The sequence below is a fragment of the Zophobas morio genome, unplaced genomic scaffold, assembly GCF_036711695.1.
Source record: "Zophobas morio isolate AGI-343-1 ecotype UQ-CSIRO unplaced genomic scaffold, CSIRO_AGI_Zmor_V1 ptg000018l, whole genome shotgun sequence".
NCBI lineage: Eukaryota > Metazoa > Arthropoda > Insecta > Coleoptera > Tenebrionidae > Zophobas > Zophobas morio.
Window position 1 is genome coordinate 1024176 of NW_026972123.1, and position 25291 is coordinate 1049466.

General features: G+C 25.6%; 1 protein-coding gene across 2 annotated transcripts in view; it reads right to left on the minus strand.

Moving 5' to 3' along the window:
* The window catches only part of LOC135131098 (uncharacterized protein), a 272956-nt gene that overhangs the window by 168434 nt on the left and 79231 nt on the right, over positions 1 to 25291 (minus strand). For both annotated transcript variants that reach the window (XM_064058639.1, XM_064058641.1), the window contains exon 2: positions 10556 to 10602. The gene's annotated coding sequence lies outside the window, so the exon portion shown is untranslated. The remainder of the gene's footprint in view (positions 1 to 10555; positions 10603 to 25291) is intronic.

The window sequence follows — 25291 nt, forward strand, 5'->3', positions numbered from 1 at the left end:
GGAAGTCGAAAAATCCAAAATTTAAAACACCAAAAAATAGAAAAATTGAAAAACTGATAAATTCAAAATTTAAAAAAAAAAATGATAAACTGAAAAATCGGAAAAGTCGAGAAATCGAAACATGGATGGAAGAGTTGAAAAATTCAAAAAACTCAATAAATCGAAAAATCAAAAAATTGAAAAATCTAAAAATCAAGAACAAAATTCGAAAAATTTAATATCGAGAAATCGAAAAATCTAAAAATCTAAGATTTAAATAAAACTGAAAACTACTTACAATATCAAAAAATTAAAAAATCGATAAATTTGAATATTGGGGCCTCGAAAAATTTGGAAAATCGGAAAATCTAAAATCCGAAAATTCGAGAAATGGAAACATCGAAAAATTAAATTACTGAAACATCGGGAAAACGAGACATCAATAGATCGAGAAATTGGGGAATCGGAAAGTCGAGAAGTCGAAAAATCCAAATATTAAAAAGTTAAACATTGAAAAATTGAGAAATTAAAAAAAATCGATAAAACGAGAAATCAAAAAATTGAAAAATCGAAAAATTGCAATATCCAAAAATTGGAAAATTCAAAAATTAAAAGTCGAAAAATTGAAAAATCGGACCCTGGAAAAATCTAAAATCGAAAAGTCGAGAAATCGAAAAATTGAAAAATACAAAAATCGAAATAGTCCAAAATCGAAAAATCGAAAAGTTAAATTTTAAAAAGTACTAAAAAATCGATACATCGAGAAATCAAAAAATCGAGAAACAGCAATATAAAAAATGAAAAACCAAAATATTCAAAATTCAAAAAATTTATAAATTAAAAAATCTGAATCGAAAAATCGAAACCTCAATAGATCAAGAAATCGAGAAATCGGAAAGCCCAAAAGTCGGAAAACCGAAAAATTAAAAAATGGAAATAGCCCAAAATCGAAAAACCGAAAAATTAAACATTAAAAAATTTTAGAAAATCGAAAAATCGAAAATCCGAAAGGTCGAGAAATCAAAAAATCGAAACATCAATAGATCGAGAAATTGGGAAAGTGGAAAGTCGAGAAGTCGAAAAATCAAAAAATTAAAAAGGTACACACTAAAAAATTGAAAAATTAAAAAAAATCGATAAAAGGAGAAATCAAAAAATTAAAAAATTGAAAAATCGAAAAATAACAATCGAAAAATTTTAAAAATGGATAAACTGAAAAATCGGAACCTTGAAAAATTGGAAAACCGTAAAATTGAAAATCCGAAAAGTCGAGAAATCGTAACATGGATGGAAGAATTGAAAAATTAAAAAAAATTCGATAAATCGAAAATTCAAAAAATTGAAAAATCGACAGCTGAACAATCGAAAAATTGAAAAATTAAAAATCAAGAAAAAAGTCGAAAAATGTAAAATCGAGAAATCGAAAAATTGGAAAATCTAAAATTCTAAAAGTCGAGAAATCAAAAAATCGAAATTTTGAAAAATTTTAAAAAGCGAAAAACGAATCAAAAAATTAGTAAAGCGAATAATTGAAAAATCAATACTGTGAAAAATCTAAAATACGAAAAACTGAAAAATCGAAATATTGAAAAACTGAAAAATCGAAACATCTAAAAATTAAAACATTGAAAAGTTAAAATAACGAAATTTGAAGAATCGAAAAATTGTAAAATCGAGAAATCGAAACATCAAAAATCAAAAATTTGAAAAATCTTAAAAATATAACAATCGAAAAATTGAAAAGCAACAAATTGAAAACATTTATAAATTGAAAAATCCGAACCTCGAAAAATTGGAAAATCCAAAAATCCAACATCCGAAAGGTCGAGAAATCGGAATATCGAAACCTCAATGGATCAAGAAATTGGGAAATCGGAAAGTCCAAAAGTCGGAAAACCGAAAAATTGAGAAATCGAAAATTGACAACCGAAAATCGAGAATTAAAAAACATTTGAAAAATTGAAATATTACAATATCGAAAAATTGGAAAATCTAAAATTTAAAAGTCAGAAAATTAAAAAATATAGAAATCAAAATAGTCCAAAATCGAAAAATCGAAAAGTTAAACATTGAAAAATTTAAAAATAAAAAAAAAATCGATACATTGAGAAAATCAAAAATCGAGAAATTGAACAATCGAAAACTTGAAATATCCAAAAATCAAGAAACTTAAAAATCGAAAAATTGTGAAGCCGAAAAATCTAAAACCAAGAAGTCGGAAAATCGAAAAATTGAGAACTCGAAAAACCCGAATATCAAAAACTCCAAAAATTTAAAAATCACAAAGGTGGGAAGTCGAAAAATCCAAAATTTAAAACACCAAAAAATAGAAAAATTGAAAAACTGATAAATTCAAAATTTAAAAAAAAAATGATAAACTGAAAAATCGGAAAAGTCGAGAAATCGAAACATGGATGGAAGAGTTGAAAAATTCAAAAAACTCAATAAATCGAAAAATCAAAAAATTGAAAAATCTAAAAATCAAGAACAAAATTCGAAAAATTTAATATCGAGAAATCGAAAAATCTAAAAATCTAAGATTTAAATAAAACTGAAAACTACTTACAATATCAAAAAATTAAAAAATCGATAAATTTGAATATTGGGGCCTCGAAAAATTTGGAAAATCGGAAAATCTAAAATCCGAAAATTCGAGAAATGGAAACATCGAAAAATTAAATTACTGAAACATCGGGAAAACGAGACATCAATAGATCGAGAAATTGGGGAATCGGAAAGTCGAGAAGTCGAAAAATCCAAATATTAAAAAGTTAAACATTGAAAAATTGAGAAATTAAAAAAAATCGATAAAACGAGAAATCAAAAAATTGAAAAATCGAAAAATTGCAATATCCAAAAATTGGAAAATTCAAAAATTAAAAGTCGAAAAATTGAAAAATCGGACCCTGGAAAAATCTAAAATCGAAAAGTCGAGAAATCGAAAAATTGAAAAATACAAAAATCGAAATAGTCCAAAATCGAAAAATCGAAAAGTTAAATTTTAAAAAGTACTAAAAAATCGATACATCGAGAAATCAAAAAATCGAGAAACAGCAATCTAAAAAATGAAAAACCAAAATATTCAAAATTCAAAAAATTTATAAATTAAAAAATCTGAATCGAAAAATCGAAACCTCAATAGATCAAGAAATCGAGAAATCGGAAAGCCCAAAAGTCGGAAAACCGAAAAATTAAAAAATGGAAATAGCCCAAAATCGAAAAACCGAAAAATTAAACATTAAAAAATTTTAGAAAATCGAAAAATCGAAAATCCGAAAGGTCGAGAAATCAAAAAATCGAAACATCAATAGATCGAGAAATTGGGAAAGTGGAAAGTCGAGAAGTCGAAAAATCAAAAAATTAAAAAGGTACACACTAAAAAATTGAAAAATTAAAAAAAATCGATAAAAGGAGAAATCAAAAAATTAAAAAATTGAAAAATCGAAAAATAACAATCGAAAAATTTTAAAAATGGATAAACTGAAAAATCGGAACCTTGAAAAATTGGAAAACCGTAAAATTGAAAATCCGAAAAGTCGAGAAATCGTAACATGGATGGAAGAATTGAAAAATTAAAAAAATTCGATAAATCGAAAAGTCAAAAAATTGAAAAATCGACAGCTGAACAATCGAAAAATTAAAAATCTAAAAATCAAGAAAAAAGTCGAAAAATGTAAAATCGAGAAATCGAAAAATTGGAAAATCTAAAATTCTAAGTCGAGAAATCAAAAAATCGAAATTTTGAAAAATTTTAAAAAGCGAAAAACGAATCAAAAAATTAGTAAAGCGAATAATTGAAAAATCAATACTGTGAAAAATCTAAAATACGAAAAACCGAAAAATAGAAATATTGAAAAACTGAAAAATAGAAATATCTAAAAATTAAAAAATTGAAAAATTAAAAAATACAAAAGTTAAAATAACGAAAAGTTGAAGAATCGAAAAATTGTAGTATCGAGAAATCGAAACATCAAAAATGAAAAATTTGAAAAATCTTAAAAATATAACAATCGAAAAATTGAAAAGCAACAAATTGAAAACATTTATGAATTGAAAAATCCGAACCTCGAAAAATTGGAAAATCCAAAAATCCAACATCCGAAAGGTCGAGAAATCGGAAAATCAAAACCTTAGTAGATCAAGAAATTGGGAAATATGAAGGTCCAAAAGCCGGAAAACCGAAAAATTGAGAAATCGAGAATTGAAAAATCGAAAATTGACAACCGAAAATCGAGAATTAAAAAACATTTAAAAAATTAAAAAATTACAATATCGAAAAATTGGAAAATCTAAAATTTGAAAGTCAGAAAATTAAAAAATAGAGAAATCGAAATAGTCCAAAATCGAAAAATCAAAAAGTTACACATTGAAAAATTTAAAAAGTAAAAAAATCGATACATTGAGAAAATCAAAAAATCGAGAAATTGAACAATCGAAAACTTGAAATATCCAAAAATCAAGAATTTTAAAAATCGAAAAATTGTAAAACCGAAAAGTCGAAAAATCGAGAAATCTAAGATTTAAAAACCTAAAAACTTACAATATTGAAAAGTTAAAGAATCGATGAATTGAAAAATCGAGACCTCGAAAAATTGGAAAATCGAAAAATCCGAAAAATCGAGAAATTGGAAAAATGGAAAGTTGAGAAGTCGAAAAATCTAAAAATTAAAAAGTTAAACACTGAAAAATTGAAAAATTAAAAATATCCACAAAACGAGAAATCAAAAAATTGAAAAATCGAAAATCTCAAAATCTAAGACTGAAAAAATTGAAAAATTACAATATCGAAAAATTGGAAAATCTAAAATTTAAAAGTCAAAAAATTGAAAAATCGGAACGTCGAAAAATCTAAAATTCGATAAATCGAGAAATCAAGAATTTTAAAAATCGATAAATTGAAAAGCAAAAAAATCTAAAACCAAGAATTCGAAAAATTTTAAATCTAAAAATTGAAAAATCGAAAAGTTGGAAAACCTTAAAATTGCGAAATCAAAATGGCCCAAAATCGAAAAACCGAAAAGTTAACAATCAAAAACTTGAAATATTCAAAAATCAAATATTTTAAAAATCGAAAAAATGTAAAACCGAAAAATCTAAACCCGAAAAGTCGAGAAATCGAAAAATTAAATTACTGAAGCATCGGGAAAACGAAACATAGATGAAGAAATTGGAAAATCGGAAAGTCGAGAAGTCGAAAAATCGAAAAATTGAGAAATCGGGAATTGAAAAATCGAAAAATAACCGAAAAATCAAGAATAAAGCTGAAAAATCGAAACTCGAGAAATCGAAAAACTCAAAATCTAACATTTAAAAAAATTAAGAATTTTAAAAATCGAACAATTAAAAAGCCGAAAAATCTAAAACCAAGAAATCGAAAAATCGAAAAATTTAAGATCTATAAATTGAAAAATTACAATATGGAAAATTTAAAGAATTGAAAAATTGAGAACTCGAGAAATCGAAACATCAAAAAATCGAAAATTTAAAAATCGAAAAATTGAAAAATCTAAAAGTTAAAAAGTCGAAAAATCGAGAAATCCAAAATTTAAAAAAACATAAAATTGAAAAAAAAAATGAAAAATCGGAACCTCGAAAAATTAGAAAACCGAAAAATCGAAAATCCGAAAAGTCGAGAAATCGAAACATTGAAGAATTGAAAAATTAAAAAAATTGATAAATCGAAAAATCAAGAAGTTGAAAAATCGAGAACTGAACAATCGAAAAATTCAAAAACCAAAACATTCTAAATTTAAAAAATTTATTAATCGAAAAATCCAACATACGAAAAGTCGAAAAATTGGAAAATCGAAACCTCAATAGATCAAGAAATTGAGGAATTGGAAAGCCCAAAAGTCTGAAAACCGAAAAATTGAGAAATCGACATCGCCCAAAATCGAAAAATCGAAAAGTCAAACAGTAAATTGTACAATAAAAAAAAATCCATACGTCCAGAAATAAAAAAAATGAAAAATCGAGAAATTGAACAATCCAAAACTTGAAATATCCAAAAATCAAGAATTTTAAAAATCGAAAAATTGTAAAGCCGAAAAATCTAAAACCGAAAAGTCGAAAAATTGAGAAATCTAAGATTTAAAAAACTGAAAATTTACAATATTGAAAAGTTAAAGAATCGATGAATTGAAAAATCGAGACCTCGAAAAATTGGAAAATCGAAAAATCCGAAAAATCGAGAAATTGGAAAAATGGAAAGTTGAGAAATCGAAAAATCGAAAAATTAAACACTGAAAACTTGAAAAATTAAAAAAAAAGAATAAACGAGAAATGAAAAAATTGAAAAATTGAAAAATCAAGAACTGAAAAATCGAAAAATAACAATCGAAAAATCCAGAATAAAGCCGAAAAATCTAAAATCGAGAAATCGAAAATCTCAAAATCGAGAAATCCAAGATTTAAAAATTGAGAACTTACAAAATCGAAAGATTAAAGCATCGATCAATTGAAAAATCGGGACATCGAAAAATTGGAAAATCGAAAAAAAGAAAATCCGAAAAGTTGAGAAATCGAAAAATTAAATTCCTGAAACATCGGGAAAACGAAACATCAATAGATCGAGAAATTGGGAAATCGGAAAGTCGAGAAGTCGAAAAATCGAAACATTGAAAAATCTAAAAATTAAAAAGTTAAACACTGAAAAATTGAAAAATTAAAAATACCCACAAAACGAGAAATCAAAAAATTGAAAAAAAGAAAATCTCAAAATCTAAGACTGAAAAAACTGAAAAATTACAATATCGAAAAATTGGAAAATCTAAAATTTAAAAGTCAAAAAAAAAATCGGAACGTCGAAAAATCTAAAATTCGATAAATCGAGAAATCAAGAATTTTAAAAATCGATAAATTGAAAAGCAAAAAAATCTAAAACCAAGAAGTCTAAAAATTTTAAATCTAAATATTGAAATGATGAATCAAAAATTTTTAAAATCGAAAAATTGAAAAACCGAGCAATCGACATCCCGAAAGTCGAAAAATTAAAATATCCAAGAATTGAAAAGTCCAGAAACTGAAAAATTCCCAAAATTGAAATGTTGAAAAACTGAGAAATCGAAAACTTGCAAAATCGACAAATCTAAAAATCGAACTTTTTGAAAAATTTAAAAAAGCGGGATGTCAGGAAAACGAATCACAAAATCGTAAAATCGATAAATCAAAAAATCAATACATTGAAAAAAATATAATATTTAAAAATTCGAAAAACTGTAAAACTGAAATACCGAAGAACTGAAAAATCGAAAAAAATAAGAAACCGGAAAATCGAAAAATCGATAATTTGAAAAATTTAAACACATAATCGAAAAATCAGAACCTCGAAAAATTGAAAAATCCAAAAAGCGAAATTCCGAAAAATCGAGAAATCGGAAAATCGAAACCTCAATAGATCGAGAAATCGCAAAGTCCAAAAGTCGGAAAACCGAAAAATTGAGAAATCGAAATAGCCCAAAATCGAAAAACCGAAAAGTTAAACATTGAAAAATTGTGAAATTAAAAAAAAATCCGTACATGGAGAAATTGAAAAATCGAGAAATTGAACAATCGAAAACTTGAAATATGTATTCAAAAATCAAGAATTTTAAAAATCGAAAAATTGTAAAGCCGATAAATCTAAATCCGAAAAGTCGAAAAATCGAGAAATTTAAGATCTAAAAAATCGAAAACTTACAATATTGAAAAATTAAAGAATCGATAAACTGAAAAATCGGGACCTCGAAAAATTGGAAAATCGAAAAATCGAAAATCCGAAAAGTCGAGAAATCGAAAAATCGAAACATCAATAAATCGAGAAATTGGGAAAGCGGAATGTCGAGAGGTCGAAAAATGGAAAAATTAAAAAATTAAACACTAAAAAATTGAAGAATTAAAAAAATGGATAAAACGAGAAATCAAAAAATTAAAAAATTGAAAAATCGAGAATTGAAAAATTGAAAAATCAAGATTAAAGTCGAAACATCGAAAATCTAAGATTTCAAAAATGGAAAAATTGGAACATCTAAAATTTAAAAGACAAAAAATTGGAAAATCGAAACATCGAAAAATCTAAAATTCGAAAACTCGAGAAATCGAAAAATCGAAACATCGAAAAATTGAGAACCTGAAACATCGAGAAATTAAGAAGCCGAAAAACTGAATAATACAGAAATCATCGAAAAATTTAAAAAGTAAAAAAATCGATACAGCGAGAAATCAAAAAATCGAGTTGTTCAGTAACAATCGAAAAATTGAAAAATCGAAAAATCAAGATTAAAAAGACGAAAAATCTAAAACAAATAAGTCGAAAAATCTAAAAATATAAGATAAAAAACTGAAAAATTACAATATGGAAAATTTAAGGAATCGAAACATTGAGAACTCGAGAAATCGAAACATTAAAAAATTTAAAATTTAAAATTTGAAAAATCGAAAAGTTGAAAAGTTTAAAAACTCGAAAATTTGGAAAGTCGAGAAATCTAAAAATTGAAAAATCGTTAAGTCGAAAAATAGAAAATTTAAAAAACTGAAAAATCAAAAACCTGAAAAATTGAAAAATTGAAAACCCCAAATATGGAAAATCGAAAAATTGAAGAATTGAAAAATGGAAAAAAAAGAATTTTAAAAATCGATTGAAAAGCCGAAAAATCTAAAAAACCGAGAGATCGAAAAATCGATACATTCAAAATTTAAAAAATCGATAAATTGAAAAATCGGAACCTCGAAAAATTGCAAAATCGAATAATCGAAAATCCGAAAGTCGAGAAATCGAAAAATTGAAAATTTAAAAATGGAAAAAATTGAATTTTTTTGAAAAATCGCTAAATCGGGAAATCGAAAAGAACCAATCGAAAAATGAAAAAATTGGAAAATCTAAAATTTAAAAATCGAAAAACTGAAAAACATGAACATCGAAAAATTGAGAAATTGAAACATCGAGAAAACGAAACATCAATAGATCGAGAGATTGAGAAATCGGAAAGTCGAAAAATCGAAAAATTGAAAAGTTAAACATTGATAAAATTGAACAATTAAAAAAAATCCATAAATCGAGAAACCAGAAAATTGAAAAATTCAAAAAATTAAGAACTGAAAAATTGAAAAATCGATAATAATCAAAACATTAAAACACAAAATTTTAAATTAAAAAATCGAGAAATAGAAAAGTCTAAAATTTTGAAACTGAAAAATCAAAATATAGAAAAACTGAAGAATCGAGAAATCAAAATATCAAAAAATTGAAAAACAAATTCAAAAATTGAAAAAATTAAAAATAGAAAAATCGAAAAACAAAAATATTGAAAAATCCCAAAACAGGAACATCGAACATCGGAAAATTGAAAAATCGAGAAGTCGAAAAACAAAAAATTTAAAAAACTCAAAAATCAAAAACCTGAAAAATCGAAAAATTGAAAAATCCAAATATGGAAAATCGAAAAATTAAATTGAAAAATTGAAAAATCAAGAATTTTAAAAATCGAAAGATTGAAAAGCCGAAAAATCTAAAACCGAGAAGTTGAAAAATCGAAAAATCTAAGATTTACAAAATTTAAAAATCGGAACTTCGCAAAATTTAAAATCCGGAAGTAAAAGTTAAACATTAAAAATTGAGAAATTAAAAAAATCGATACATCGAGAAATAAATAAATCGAAACATCCAGAAATTGAACAATCGAATAATTGGAAAATCGAAAAAACAAGACTTTTAAAAATCGAAAAATTGAAAAATCTGAACTTCCAAAAATTGCAAAATCCAAAAATCTAAAATCGGAAAAGTTGAGAAATCGAATCATCGAAACATCGTAATGGAAAAACTGGAAAATCGAGAAATGAAACGTCAAAATATCGAAATAGCCCAAAATGGAAAAGCTAAAAATTGAAAATATTAAGGCCTGGTTTATAGAAAGCGAAATTAAAGTTAATTCGCGATTAACTTTTATAATTGAGGCCCGTTGCTAAGCAAAATGCATGTTTTAACTTAACCAATCACGGACCCTTATTTATAATCCACATTTTAATCCTCTGTTGAATTGATCGATGATTAAACATTGAATTCGCTTTTCTATAAACCGGCCCTCTAAATAAATTAAAATTAAAAAAAATAATAAAAAAAAGCAAGAGAAGCGGTAAACTGAAAAATCGAAAAACTGAGAAATTGAAAATCGAAAAATCGAGAGATCGAAAAATTGAAAAATCTAAAAGTTATTACATTTCTGCAATTTTGATTTTTTTCCGAAAATCTCGAAGTCTAGGATAGAAATTCAACACGAAGAACACGGCTTCTATGAATTAGATCTTTATGAACACAAAATCAAGCAAACGTTGTAAATCATCATTAGCAGTTTATTGGAGGCTTCCAATACCACTTTTAGAACAGAAAATCAATATTCACTATATGACGAACTCTACTTTAAAACCCCATTTCATCAATAATAATTACATATCATCATTGTTCTATAATTATTTTCAATGGCTATAACTATCGAAACAATCGTTTTTACAGGGTATACTTATTTGTTGATTAGAGTTAACGACTGTTAATGAAATAGGAGTACAACACTATAGTTATTTTAAATTAGATGTACAATCTTACCTTTAATCTACGTTTTTGGTGCACACCAATAGCAACGAGTAATTTTTCTGCAACAAAAAAAGTGATTAGGTACTAGGTTAATAATCATTCCTTTTTATGTTAATTTAGTTAAAACAACCCCCATAACCTAACTTTTTGCGCTTTTAAAAGTGACAGGCATTTGAATCAGGCTCGACAACAGCACCACAAGACAAATTTCTCGGAATTACCAACCCAAATGCTTGCAACAATGTTGTTATCTAAATTGCTTCAGTCCAAACTATGCTGATACAGTAATCGTCTTAGATCTTGCGAAAAAATTGAGTTAAAACTGCTCTAAGTACGTGCATCAAGACTATTGTTTGTTAATCTTCGATTCATTTATCAGGAAATGTAATATCGTTTATGACACCTTTCAAGTCGTAATTAAATTAAACAAAGTGTATCGAAACAGATAACTTTTAGCATGTGACATTCTTGTTGATGTTTTTGACATTTGGATATAGGGAATAGGGAATTTTATGTAGTAGTTAGTATCGAGCGTTCGTTCTCCTGACGGCTCTTTCCGAATGGTCGTAAACACGAGGTCGCTAAAATCCACCACAAGACCTTGACAACTAGTTGCAGAAGGTTAATTATTATCAAATGTGTTAATACTTAATGGCATGGGTCTGCAAAGTGCCCATTGCGGTTACAGGTATTGCGCACGACCCATTACCATTAACAAATAATTCCTTGATCATTAAAAATTCGGCGCGTTTTTGCTGAATGGGACTCCCATTAAGACGAAATCTACTCGTGAGTGATCTAATTTCGCCGATACGACATTCATTGACCGAAACCACCGATTCATTATCAGATCGGACTAAAAATAAAGCGTCGAGTGCTAGCTCGAAATTCGTGTTGCAATCCGTCAAAGACGAATTCGCCACCTCGATTACGACAACATCCAGTAAACAAAGCATAAACACCGAGTGTTTATCTGTCCGAAATAAAGCGCAGATGTTCGACCCGGGGACAAAAGTGCGAACTCTACGTGCTAAGTATAAAAATTGGTCGAAGGTTATTTCGAGAGAACTTCCCTCGCCCGTCAAGTGAAAAATTGAAGAATTGGGAAATCGAAACACCAAAAAAATCAAAAAAACAAAAATCTAAAATTCAAAAATCAAAAAATTGAACACTCGAAAAGCCAAAAAGTCAAAAAATCGAAACATCGGAATGTTCAAAAACTGAAACATCGAGAAATCAAAAAATCAACAGTAAAGGAGTCAAAAAATGAAAAAATTAAGAAATCAAATTAGACCAAAATTGAAAAATCGAAAAGTTAATAATTGAAAAACTGAAACATTTTAAACGAAAAAAAAATTGGTAAACCTCAAATTAAACAATTTAAAAATCGAAGAATTGGAAAACCAAAAAATCTAAACCGAGAACTTGAAAAATCGAATAATCGACAAATCAAAACATCAAGGAAAACAAAAAAATTAACGGAAAATCTAGAACTTAAAAATGAAAAATTAAAATACCTATCGAAAAATTGAAAAACCGAGAAATCGAAACATCAAAAAATGGAAAAATTGAAGAACCGAAACATTGCAAAATCCCAGAACTGAAATACTGAAAAACTGAAAAATGGAAGGAAAATTGAAAAATCGAAAAAGTGAAAAAATTCAAAACTGAAATCTTGAAAAACTGAAAAATGGAAAGAAAATTGAAGAATCGGAAAAGTGAAAAAATCCAAAACTGAAACATTGAAAAGTTCAGAAACGAAAAATTGAAAAATCACAATTGAAGAAAGAATTGAAAAATCGAGAAATAGAGAAATGGGAAAATAAAAAAATCAGTTAATCGAAAAAATGAGAAGTCAAAAATTGAAAACTGAAAAATAAAAAAATTTAAAAATCGTAAAACTGAAACATCGGAAAATTGAGAAATCGAAAAATGAAGAAATTCGAGAAACCGAAAATATGAAGAATCGAGAAATCGAAGAATCGATAAATTGAAAAATCCCAACAGTAATATATCGAAAAATTGAGAAATCGAAATCGAGTAAAACTGAAGTATCGTAAAGTTAATAAATTGAAAAACTGAAAATTTTTGAAAAAAAAAATCGTATCAAAAACTAAAAATTCAAAAAATCGAGAAATTGAATACTAAAAAAATCAAAACATCGAAATCCCAGTAAGTTGATAAATAGGAAAATTTAAGAAACAAAAATTTTTAAAATCCAAGAATTGAATAACAAAAAAATCTAAGCCTGGAAACTCAGAAAATTGAACGATCGAGAACAAAAAATCTAAAATTTAAAAATTCTACAAATTGAAAAATCATGGAACTGAAAAATCGAAAAGTCGAGATAGTGAGAAATCTAAAAACCTAAAACTTTAAAAACTGAAAAATTAAAATATCGAAAAATTTAAAAACCGAGAAAACACAATATCAAAAATTTGAAAAATTGAAGAAACGAAATCTTGCAAAATTCCAAAGCTGAAATATTGAAAAACCTAAAATTGGAAGGAAAATTAAAGAATCGAAAGAGTGAAAAAATCCCAAACTGAAACATTGAAAAATTGAGAAATAGAAAAATGGGAAAATCAAAAAAATCGGTCCAAAGAGTTTAGACAGTACTTCCCTCGCTATCGGAAACGTGACGACTGCATGTCTATTATGTTTTTTTTTCACAATATATTTCAAAGCATTCGGTTTTGTAGTTCCTGATTAAATTAATAAAATAAATTGGGCGCATTCATTAAATTTTTTGAGTCACCCTATATACCCGAATCCAAAAAATATGAATGGAATGATAAATTACAAGAGGAGACTCATGATATTTTGTACATTTTAGCCAGGATTTATTCAGCAAAATGTTGAGGTGACGTAATGAATTTTTTAAAGGGGATAAGTAAACATATTGTGATCAAAACGAAATATACTTAAAATAGACAACAAATCCGAAAAATCGAAAAATCAAAACACCCAAAAATTGAAACATTAAAAATTCAAAAAATTAAAATATCTGAAAATTGAAAATCCAGAAATTGAAAAGTTCTCAATATTCAAATCCTGAAAAATTGAGTATTGAAAACTTGAAAAATTGAGAAATTCAAGCATCAAAAAATAGTAAAATCGAAAAATGTAAAATTTAAAAAATCCAAAAATTGAGAAATAAAAAAAAAGAAGAATAAAAAATTTAAAAATTCGAAAAATTGAAAAATTAAAGTATCGAAAAATTGAACACTCGAAAAGCCAAAAAGTCGAAAAATCGAAACATTGGAATGTTCAAAAACTGAAACATCGAGAAATCAAAACATCAACAGTAGAGGAGTCAAAAAATCAAAAAATTAAATAAATCAAATTAGACCAAAATTGAAAAATCGAAAAGTTAATAATTGAAAAATTGAAACATTTTAAACGAAAAAAAAAATTGGTAAACCTCAAATTAAACAATTTAAAAATCGAAGAATTGGAAAACCAAAAAATCTAAACCGAGAACTTGAAAAATCGAATAATCGACAAATCAAAACATCAAGGAAAACAAAAAAATTAACGGAAAATCTAGAACTTAAAAATTGAAAAATTAAAATACCTATTGAAAAATTAAAAAACCGAGAAATCGAAACATCAAAAATGGAAAAATTGAAGAACCGAAACATTGCAAAATCCCAGAACTGAAATACTGAAAAACTGAAAAATGGAAGGAAAATTGAAAAATCGAAAAAGTGAAACAATTCAAAACTGAAATCTTGAAAAACTGAAAAATGGAAAGAAAATTGAAGAATCGGAAAAGTGAAAAAATCCAAAACTGAAACATTGAAAAGTTCAGAAATCGAAAAATTGAAAAATCACAATTGAAGAAAGAATTGAAAAATCGAGAAATAGAGAAATGGGAAAATAAAAAAATCAGTTAATCGAAAAAATGCGAAGTCAAAAATTGAAAACTGAAAAATAAAAAAATTAAAAAATCGTAAAACTGAAACATCGGAAAATTGAGAAATCGAAAAATGAAGAAATTCGAGAAACCGAAAATATGAAGAATCGAGAAATCGAAGAATCGATAAATTGAAAAATCCCCACAGTAATATATCGAAAAATTGAGAAATCGAAATCGAGTAAAACTGAAGTATCGTAAAGTTAATAAATTGAAAAACTGAAAATTTTTGAAAAAAAAATCGTATCAAAAACTAAAAATTCAAAAAATCGAGAAATTGAACACTAAAAAAATCAAAACATTGAAATCCCAGTAAGTTGATAAATAGGAAAATTTAAGAAACAAAAATTTTAAAAATCCAAGAATTGGATAACAAAAAAAATCTAAGCCTGGAAACTCAGAAAATTGAACGATCGAGAACAAAAAATCTAAAACTTAAAAATTCGACAAATTGAAAAATCATGGAACTGAAAAATCGAAAAGTCGAGATAGTGAGAAATCTAAAAACCTAAAACTTCAAAAACTGAAAGATTAAAATATCAAAAAATTTAAAAACCGAGAAAACACAATATCAAAAATTTGAAAAATTGAAGACACGAAATATTGCAAAATTCCAAAGCTGAAATATTGAAAAACCTAAAATTGGAAGGAAAATTAAAGAATCGAAAGAGTGAAAAAATCCCAAACTGAAACATTGAAAAATTGAGAAATAGAAAAATGGGAAAATCAAAAAAATCGGTCTAAAGAGTTTAGACAGTACTTCCCTCGCTATCGGAAACGTGACGACTGCATGTCTATTATGTTTTTTTTTTTCATAATATATTTCAAAGCATTCGGTTTTGTAGTTCCTGATTAAATTAATAAAATAAATTGGGCGCATTCATTAAATTTTTTGAGTCACCCTATATATCCGAATCCAAAAAATATGAATGGAATGATAAATTACAAGAGGAGATTCATGATATTTTGTACATTTTAGCCAGGATTTATTCAGCAAAATGTTGAGGGGACGTAATGAATTTTTTAGCGGGGATAAGTAAATATATTGTGATTAAAACGAAATATACTTAAAATAGACAACAAATCGTAAAAATTGAAAAATCAAAACACCCAAAAATCGAAACATTAAAAAATCAAAAAATTAAAATATCTGAAAATTGAAAATCCAGAAATTGGAAAGTTCTCAATATTCAAATCCTGAAAAATGGAGTCTTGAAAACTTGAAAAATTGAGAAATCCAAGCATCAAAAAATAGTAAAATTGAAAAATGTAAAATTTAAAAAATCCAAAAATTGAGAAATAAAAGAAAAGAAAAATCAAAAATTTAAAAATTCGAAAAATTGAAAAATTAAAGTATCGAAAAATTGAACACTCGAAAAGCCAAAAAGTCGAAAAATCGAAACATCGGAATGTTCAAAAACTGAAACATCGAGAAATCAAAACATCAACAGTGGAGGAGTCAAAAAATGAAAAAATTAAGAAATCAAATTAGACCAAAATTGAAAAATCGAAAAGTTAATAATTGAAAAATTGAAACATTTTAAACGAAAAAAAAATTGGTAAACCTCAAATTAAACAATTTAAAAATCGAAGAATCGGAAAACCAAAAAATCTAAACCGAGAACTTGAAAAATCGAATAATCGACAAATCAAAACATCAAGGAAAACAAAAAATCTAGAACTTAAAAATTGAAAAATTAAAATACCTATCGAAAAATTGAAAAACCGAGAAATCGAAAGATCAAAAAATGGAAAAATTGAAGAACCGAAACATTGCAAAATCCCAGAACTGAAATACTGAAAAACTGAAAAATGGAAGGAAAATTGAAAAATCGAAAAAGTGAAAAAATTCAAAACTGAAATCTTGAAAAACTGAAAAATGGAAAGAAAATTGAAGAATCGGAAAAGTGAAAAAATCCAAAACTGAAACATTGAAAAATTCAGAAATGGAAAAATTGAAAAATCACAATTGAAGAAAGAATTGAAAAATCGAGAAATAGAGAAATGGGAAAATAAAAAAATCAGTTAATCGAAAAATTTAGAAACGTCAAAAATTGAAAACTGAAAAATAAAAAAATTTAAAAATCGTAAAACTGAAACATCAGAAAATTGAGAAATGGAAAAATGAAGAAATTCGAGAAACCGAAAATATGAAGAATCGAGAAATCAAAGAATCGATAAATTGAAAAATCCCAACAGTAATATATCGAAAAATTGAGAAATCGCAATCGAGCAAAACTGAAGTATCGTAAAGTTAATAAATTGAAAAACTGAACATTTAAAAAAAAATCGTATCAAAAAATAAAAATTCAAAAAATCGAGAAATTGAACAATAAAAAAAATCAAAACATTGAAATCCCAGTAAGCTGGTAAATAGAAAAAATAAAAAAAATTTTTTTTTTAAATCCAAGAATTGAACAACAAAAAAATCCAAGCCTGAAAACTCAGAAAATCGAATGATCGAGAACAAAAAATCTAAAATTTAAAAATTCGACAAATTGGAAAATCATGGAACTGAAAAATCGAAAAGTCGAGATAGTGAGAAATCTAAAAACCTAAAACTTCAAAAACTGAAAAATTAAAATATCGAAAAATTTAAAAACCGAGAAAACACAATATCAAAAATTTGAAAAATTGAAGAAACGAAAAATTGCAAAATTCCAAAGCTTCATTTGGCATAACGAAGAAAAGAGGCTCAAAAAAACTAGATTACCAGGTTAAGGTATATGCAGATAAGCACAAAACGGACTGGAGTGATTATGGATATGATTTAAATAAAAAGGGAGAACAAAGTAAAGAAAATGGTAGCAAAAAGAAATCTAGTATTAAGGGAATGGGAAAAGTACAAAAAATAGACAATAAAAGAGAGAAAATTGTAAAAGTGGCTACGTGGAATATCAGAGGTCTCAATGAAGAAGGAGCGTTGAAAAAGTTAGTGCGAGAAATTAGGAAATTATAGTTTTGATGTAGTAGCTATACAAGAAACAAAACAAAAAAAGAATCAAATAATAGAAATAGAAGACTATAAAATATAAATATAAAAACTTGAAAAGAAAAAGTACAATGGTCCTTTTTTACGATATTTCTCAGCCATATTTTTTTAATTGATTGAACTGGTTTCTGCGCTCTAGAATATGAAAAAAGCTGCAGTTTGATGTATGATACATCTATATTAAAATCATTTTTTCATACAAAAAACCAAAAAAATGTTATACCTCGTCTAGCAAGTCCCCTTAATTTAAGACTTCAGTAATCCGCATTATCTGCGTGTTGCAAGCGACTTTGTCGGGATGACGAAAATTCTTCTGAAAACGGTGACTAAACACCGATATCGCAATCATAATCTTTGCATTCCTCCAAAAGCAATAAACTCCAACAATTACAGATAAGATTATTCAAGCAGACGGAAGATTAAGATCGGTTCTTGTTTTTCGCGGGTACCTACTTGTTTTTGTGCAATTGCTAGAGTAAACAGTTGGGAGGAAGTGGGATTATCGGTGGGCGCGTACGCGATAAAGAAAAAGGCCCGGGTTTCCCTCCAGGGCCGGCGGAAGGAAATGTGCTGTTAGCGAAAAGTCGAAGAAAGGTTGGGTTAGAGATGAATATTTGAGCGAGAGCGGGAATCCCGATAAAGCGATTATTGCGGAAAGTTTGCACACTTGCTCAGAACTGGCATTCTTGCTTTTATTATGTTAAAGAGTGTGGCGTAAGATTCCTCTGTTCTAATTATTATTAATGACTCAGTGGCGGCGGGGAGGGGACAGCGATTGCTATCTGGTGCAAACACGTTAAACAAACTGTTGTTAAATCATTGGCGTTCACGTAAATCGAAAATATGCAGAGACAGTGATAACAAAATTTATTATCTATTTAAAGAGTGGTTGAAAATACACCATTCCGTGAGAACTCGAACTCGGTATCAGTGCTACTGGAACCCACTGACTGGAACTCGATGCTTGAAGTTTTACAAAAAGTAGATAATGAGTAATTGTAATTAACTGTTTTCCTTCGACGATTGCTGCAATTACTTTTAACCAGAAAGAATATTTCTTGCGAAATTGTGTTACGTTTAATCAAACCTACGCAATTTGTAAGCAACTGTCCAAGACTTTCGGTAAAATCGAAGTGTTGATATTTTTTCTCAATGTTGGACAAACTGATCGTTTTTTGTCTGTCAGCAGTCTGATATAATTATCCTGACATTTACGTAGAGCTGGTTTGCCAGTTTTCTGCTTCATTTATCACATGCAGTGTGTGACTTAATTTTTTGTGTTGGTAGTTCTGAACTATTGGCAGCAATGTTATCATGTTAGTTCACAGTTGTCAATTTTGACATTTGGGCGGACAACAAACGTAATGAGTAAAATTTCCATTTGACACTTACATATGCAAACTTATTTACTCAATATACCGCGTGATCAGAAATTACTGAGCCGGTTGGCAGTACTTTTTAAACAATAAGGTGAACTTTTCTTGGGTTTATGTTTATCAAAAATTAAAAATGTCAACAGTCTGTCAAATTTGATTCCAATTTCAGCCAAAAATTCAGGACTGCCAACAGAGTCAGTATTTAATGAAAAATAAGAATATTTTACTATACCCCAGGCGATCTTTTGACATATTCAGAGAAATATTTGAAGTTTAAAAGCAAACGAACAAAAAAATCGTAAAACTGAACAAACAAAAAACTGAACGATTCAAAAGTTCAGAAAACAAAAACTTGTACAAGTTGTAAAAGAGAATTCGAATAACTGGAATGAAAAATAAAAAAATTAAAAATTGCAAAGGGAAAAATTGAAATCGAAAAATTAAAAAATTGCAAAATTGAAATGGAAAAACCGAAGACAAGCAAAATTCAAAAATCCAAAAATTAAAGTATCTAGAAACTGACAAATGTAAAAACGAGAAATTTAAAAAGAGAAACTAAAAAAGAGAAATTACAAAGCGAGAATTTGAAAAATCGATAAATTGCAAACTAATAATAGAAACATTGAAAAATAAAAAATTAAATATTGAAAAACTAAAAAATCGTGTTGAAAAATTTTCAACTTCTGACTTTCAGTTTTCCATTTTTCAGTTTTTTGTTTCTTAATTTTTTAGATTTTCCAAACTTTGAATTTTTCAGAAAAGTATAACTGAAAAATCGAAAAATTCAAAAATCGACGAATTGAAAATTTTAAATAGAACCCAAAAAAATTAATCGAACGATTGAAAAGACGCAAAATTAAAAATATGAAAAGTTGCAAAATTGAAAAATTGAGAACATGAATTAAAACTTGGAGTTGAAAAACAAAAAATTTAACTGTACAATTTTAAAATTAAAAAAAAAAATTAAAAAGCGAAAAGTTGAAAAATCGCTAAAATGAAAATCAGTACGAAATATTAAAATAGCAAAAAATTGTTAAATTGAAAAATCGAAAAACTTTAAAACAGTACAATAAAAAAAAATTCAAAAAATATCAAGAAAACGAAAAATTGTCAAAAAGAAAAATTGAAAAACTGAACGAACGAAACATTGAAAAATTGAAAACTTGAAAAATTTAAAATTCTAAAAATTTCAAAATTCAAAAATTGAAATTGGAACGTTGAGAAATCGAAAAATTAAAGATCTAGAAACTGGAAAACCAAACAAACAAAAACTTGTAAAACTAAATTGAAAACCCGAGAAAATGAAGACATGAAAAATTGAAAAGAGAGAAATCAAAAAATTGAAATCCGAAAAAAAAATTTGAAAGAAAAAGTCAAAATTAAAAAATCAGAAAATTGTAAAATTGCAAAATTGTGAAATCCTGGAAATACGAAATTGAAAAATCGAGAAATTAAAAAAAAAGCAACTAAAAAAGAGAAACTACAAAGCGAGAATTTGAAAAATCGATACACTGAAAATACGAAACACTAAAATATAAAAATTAAAATGGAAAAATCTATACATATCTACAAATTGAAAAATCGAGAAATTGCAAACTAAAAATAGAAAAATTGAAAAATAAAAAATTGAAAAACTAAAAAATCGTTGTGTTGAAAAATTGTCCGCTGAATTGAAAAGTCAGTCCGGTTTTTTGATTTTCCGATTTCTTCATTCATCCAAACTTTTGAGTTTTTCAGTTTTAATTTTTTCAATTTTTCAACTTCTGACTCTCAGTGTTCCATTTTTCAGTTTTTGTCCCTTCATTTTTTCAATTTGCAATTTTTTTGTTTTGTCAGTTTTTCGATATTCATTTTTCGATTTTTCAATTCAAAATTTCAGTTTGAAAAATTTAATAATTTAAGGTCGAGAACTAAAAATTTAGAAATCGAAAAATTAAAAGAAACATTAAAAAACGAAAAATTAAAACATCTAAAAAATGTAAAAATGAAAAATCGAAAAATGTAAAAGCCGAAAAATTGAAATATAGAATATAAATTGCTAATTTGTAATTGAAGAATTCAAAAATTAAAAAAAATAAGTTAAAAAGCGAAAAATTAAAATTCGAAAACTGAAAAACCAAACCAATAAAAACTTGAAAAACTAAACTGAAAACTCGAAAAAATGAAAACATGAAAAACTGGAAAGTTGAAAAATTTAAAATTAAAAAAATTGCAAAATTGAATTCGAAAAATTAAAAAAGCGAAAATTTGAAAAATCTAGACATCGAAAAATTGAAATTCGAAAACTGAAAAACTGATCAATCGAAAAATTGAAAAATCGCTAAAATGAAGATCTATAGGAAAAATTAAAATACCTAAAAATTACCTACTAAACTAAAAAATCGAAAAACTTTAAAACAGTACAATCAAAAAAATTCTAAAAATGTAAAATTAAGAAAACGAAAAATTTGAAAAACTGAACAAACGAAAGATTGAAAACATGTAAAATAAAAAATCTAGGAAGTGAAAAAAAATTGAAAACACGAAAAATTGAAGAATTCAAAAATAAAAAAAAAAAGAAATTATAAAGCGAAAAATCAAAATTCGAAAACTGAAAAACTAAATGAAAACTTCAGAAAATGACGACATGAAAAAGTGAAAAGTTGAAAAATTTCAAATTCGAAAAATTGTAAAATTAAAATCGAATAATTAAAAAAAAGAAATTAAAAACCGAAAATTTGAAAAATCGGGAAATCGAAAAAATGAAATTCGAAATTAAACAAATGAAAACTTGAAACAATCAAAATTGAATCATCGAAAACTTGAAAAACTATATTGAAAACTCGACAAAATCAAGACATGAAAAACTGAATGTTGAAAAAGTTTAAATTGGAAAAATTGCAAAATTGAAATCGAAAAACATAAAAATGGAAAATTTAAAAAAAAAACAGAAATTAAAAAGCGAAAATCTGAGAAATCGAGAAATCGAAAAATTGAAGTTCGAAAACTGAAAAACTAAAAATCAAAAAATTGTAAAATTGAAAAATTGTGAATTCGTTAAACTGAAAAATAGAAAAATTGAAAAATATAATAAAAATTGGAAAACTTCAAAATCATAAAATTGAACAAACAAAAAATTGAACACTCCAGAAGTTCAAAAAATAACAACTTGAAAATTTAAAAATAGTAACACATGAAATTAAAAGTAAAGAATCAAAAAACTAATACATAATTCGAAATTGAAAACTTAAAAATCTAGAAACTAAAAAAAGAAAAATTGAAAACACGAAAAATTAAAATATCTAGAAATAGAAAAATTTGAAAATTTAAAAACGAAAAATTAAAAAACCAGAAAGTAAAAAGCGAAAATTTGAAACATCGAAAAATCAAAAGAAACATTAAAAAGCGTAAATTCGAAAACTCGAGAAACCGAAAAACTGAAATTCGAAAATTAAAAAACTCAACAAACGAAAACCTGGGAAAGTCAAAATTTAAAAATCAAAAAATTAAAAATCTAGAAAATGAAAACACTAAAAATTAAAATGTCTAGAAATTACAAAAAAAAAATAAAGTAAATAAATAAATAAAAAAATCGAGACAACGAAAAATTTAAAATCAAAACACAGAAAAACTAAAAAAATTGAAAAAAAGTTAAAAATTAAAATGTGTAGAGATATAGTGAAATCTAAAAATTTAAAAAAGAGAAATTAAAAAGCGAAATTTTGAAAAATCGATGAAAAAATTTTATAATTTAAGAATATTTTACTATACCCCAGACGATCTTTTGACATATTCAGAGGAATATTTGAAGTTTAAAAGGAAACGAACAAAAAAAAAACGAAAAATTAAAAAACTAGGTAATAAGAGAAAAGATGAAAAATAGAAAATTAAAAACTGGAAAATTTCAAAATCGTAAAACGGAACAAACAAAAAACTGAACGATTCAAAAGTTCAGAAAACAAAAACTTGAAAAGTTGTACAAGAGAATTCGAAAAATTGAAATGAAAAATAAAAAAAAAATAAAAATTGCAAAGGGAAAAATTGAAATCGAAAAATTGAAGTATCTAGAAACTGACAAATGTAAAAACGAGAAATTTAAAAAAGAGAAACTAAAAAAGAGACATTACAAGCGAAAATTTGAAAAATCCATAAATTACAAACTAAAAATAGAAACAATGAAAAATGAAAAATAAAAAATTGAAAAACTAAAAAATCGTGTTGAAGAATTTTCAATTTCTGACTTTCAATTTTCCATTTTTCAGTTTCTCGATTTTTCAATTCAAAATTTCACTTTGAAAAATTTAATAATTTAAAATCGAGAAGTAAAAATTTAGAAATTAAAAGAAACATTAATAAGCAAAAAATTGGAAAATCGAAAAATGGAAAAACCGAAAAATACAAAATGCATGGAACTGAAAAATCGAAAAATTGAAAAAACTAAGACAATGAACAATAAAAAATCAAGAAATTGAAAAAAGAAAAATTAAAACCGAAAAATCGAAAAATTCAAAAATCGACAACTTCAAAAATTTTACTAAATAGGTAGAACTCAAACAAATTAATCGAACGATTGAAAAGACGCAAAATCAAAAATACGAAAAGTTGCAAACTTAAAAAAATGAGAACACGAATTAATTAATCTTGAAATTGAAAAACAAAAAATTTAACTGAAAAATTTAAAAATTAAAAAAAAATTAAAAAGCGAAAAGTTGAAAAATCGCTAAAATGAATCGAACGATTGAACAGAAGAAAAATAAAAAATACGAAAAACCGCAAAATTGAAAAATTGAAAATTTGTTAAATCAAAAAACAGAAAAATTGAGGACACAAATTAAAACATCTTGGAACTGAAAAAACTAAAAATGTAACTGAAAAATTGAAATTCCTAAAAATTGTTAAATTCAAAAATCGAAAAACTTTAAAACAGTACAATCAACGAAAAATTGAAAACTTGAAAAATTTTAAATTCTAAAAATTGTAAAGTTCACAAATTGAAATTCGAACAATGCGAAATCGAAAAATAAAAAGTCTAGAAACTGAAAAAAGAAAAATTGAAAACAAGAACAATGAAAATATCTATAAATGAAAAAATTTAAAAATTTAAAAACGAAACATTGAAGAATTCAAAAATTAAAAAGCGAAAAATCAAAATTCGAAATCTCAAAAACTAAATAAACGAAAACTTGAAAAACTAAGTTGAAAACTCGAGAAAATGAAGACATGAAAAACTGAAAAGTTGAAAAATTTTAAATTCGAAAAATTGCAAAATTGAAATCGAAAAAATAAACTTGAAACAACTTCTTACTTTTAGTTTTCCATTTTTCAGTTTTTTGTTTCTTAATTTTTTAGATTTTCCAATCTTTGAATTTTTCAGTTTCTCGATTTTTCAATTCAAAATTTCACTTTCAAAAATTTAATAACTTAAAATCGAGAACTAAAAATTTGGAAATTAAAGGAACATTAAAAATCGAAAAATTGGAAAATCGAAAGATGGAAAAACCTAAAAATTAAAAAACAAAAATCGGAAAGTTAAAAAATTACAAATCTGTAAAACCGAAAAATATAAAATGCATGGAACTGAAAAATCGAAAAATCGAAAAATTGAAAAAATTAAGACAATGAACAATAAAAAATCAAGAAATTGAAAAAAGAAAAATTAAAACTGAAAAATCGAAATATTCAAAAGTCGACAAAAAAATTAATCGAACGATTGAAAAGACGCAAAATTAAAAATACGAAAAGTTGCAAAATTGAAAAATTGAGAACACGAATTAAAACATCTTGGAATTGAAAAACAAAAAATTTCACCGAAAAATTTAAAAATTAAAAAGCGAAAAGTTAAAAAATCGCGAAAATGAAGATCAGTACGAAATATTAAAATAGCAAAAAATTGTTAAATTGAAAAATCGAAAAACTTTAAAACAGTACAATAAAAAAAAATTCAAAAAATATCAAGAAAATGAAAAATTGTCAAAAAGAAAAATTTAAAAACTGAACGAACGAAACATTGAAAAATTGAAAACTATAAAATTCGAAAAATTTCAAAATTCAAAAATTGAAATTGGAACGTTGAGAAATCGAAAAATAAAAAATCTAGAAACTGGAAAAAGAAAAACTGAAAACACGAAAAATGAAAATATCTAGAAATGGAAATTTTCCAAAATTTAAAAACGAAAAATTGAAGAATTCAAAAGTAAAAAAAAAGAAATTAAAAAGCGAAAAATTAAAATTCGAAAACTGAAAAACCAAACAAACAAAAACTTGTAAAACTAAATTGAAAACTCGAGAAAATGAAGACATGAAAAACTGAAAAGTCGAAAAATTTTAAATTTGAAAAATTACAAAATTGAAATCGAAAAATTAAAAAAGCTAAAATTTGAAAAATCGAGAAATTGAAAAATTGAAATTCGAAAACTAAAAAGCTGAACAATCGAAAATTTGAAAGAAAAAGTCAAAAGTAAAATTGAAAACTTGTGAAATCG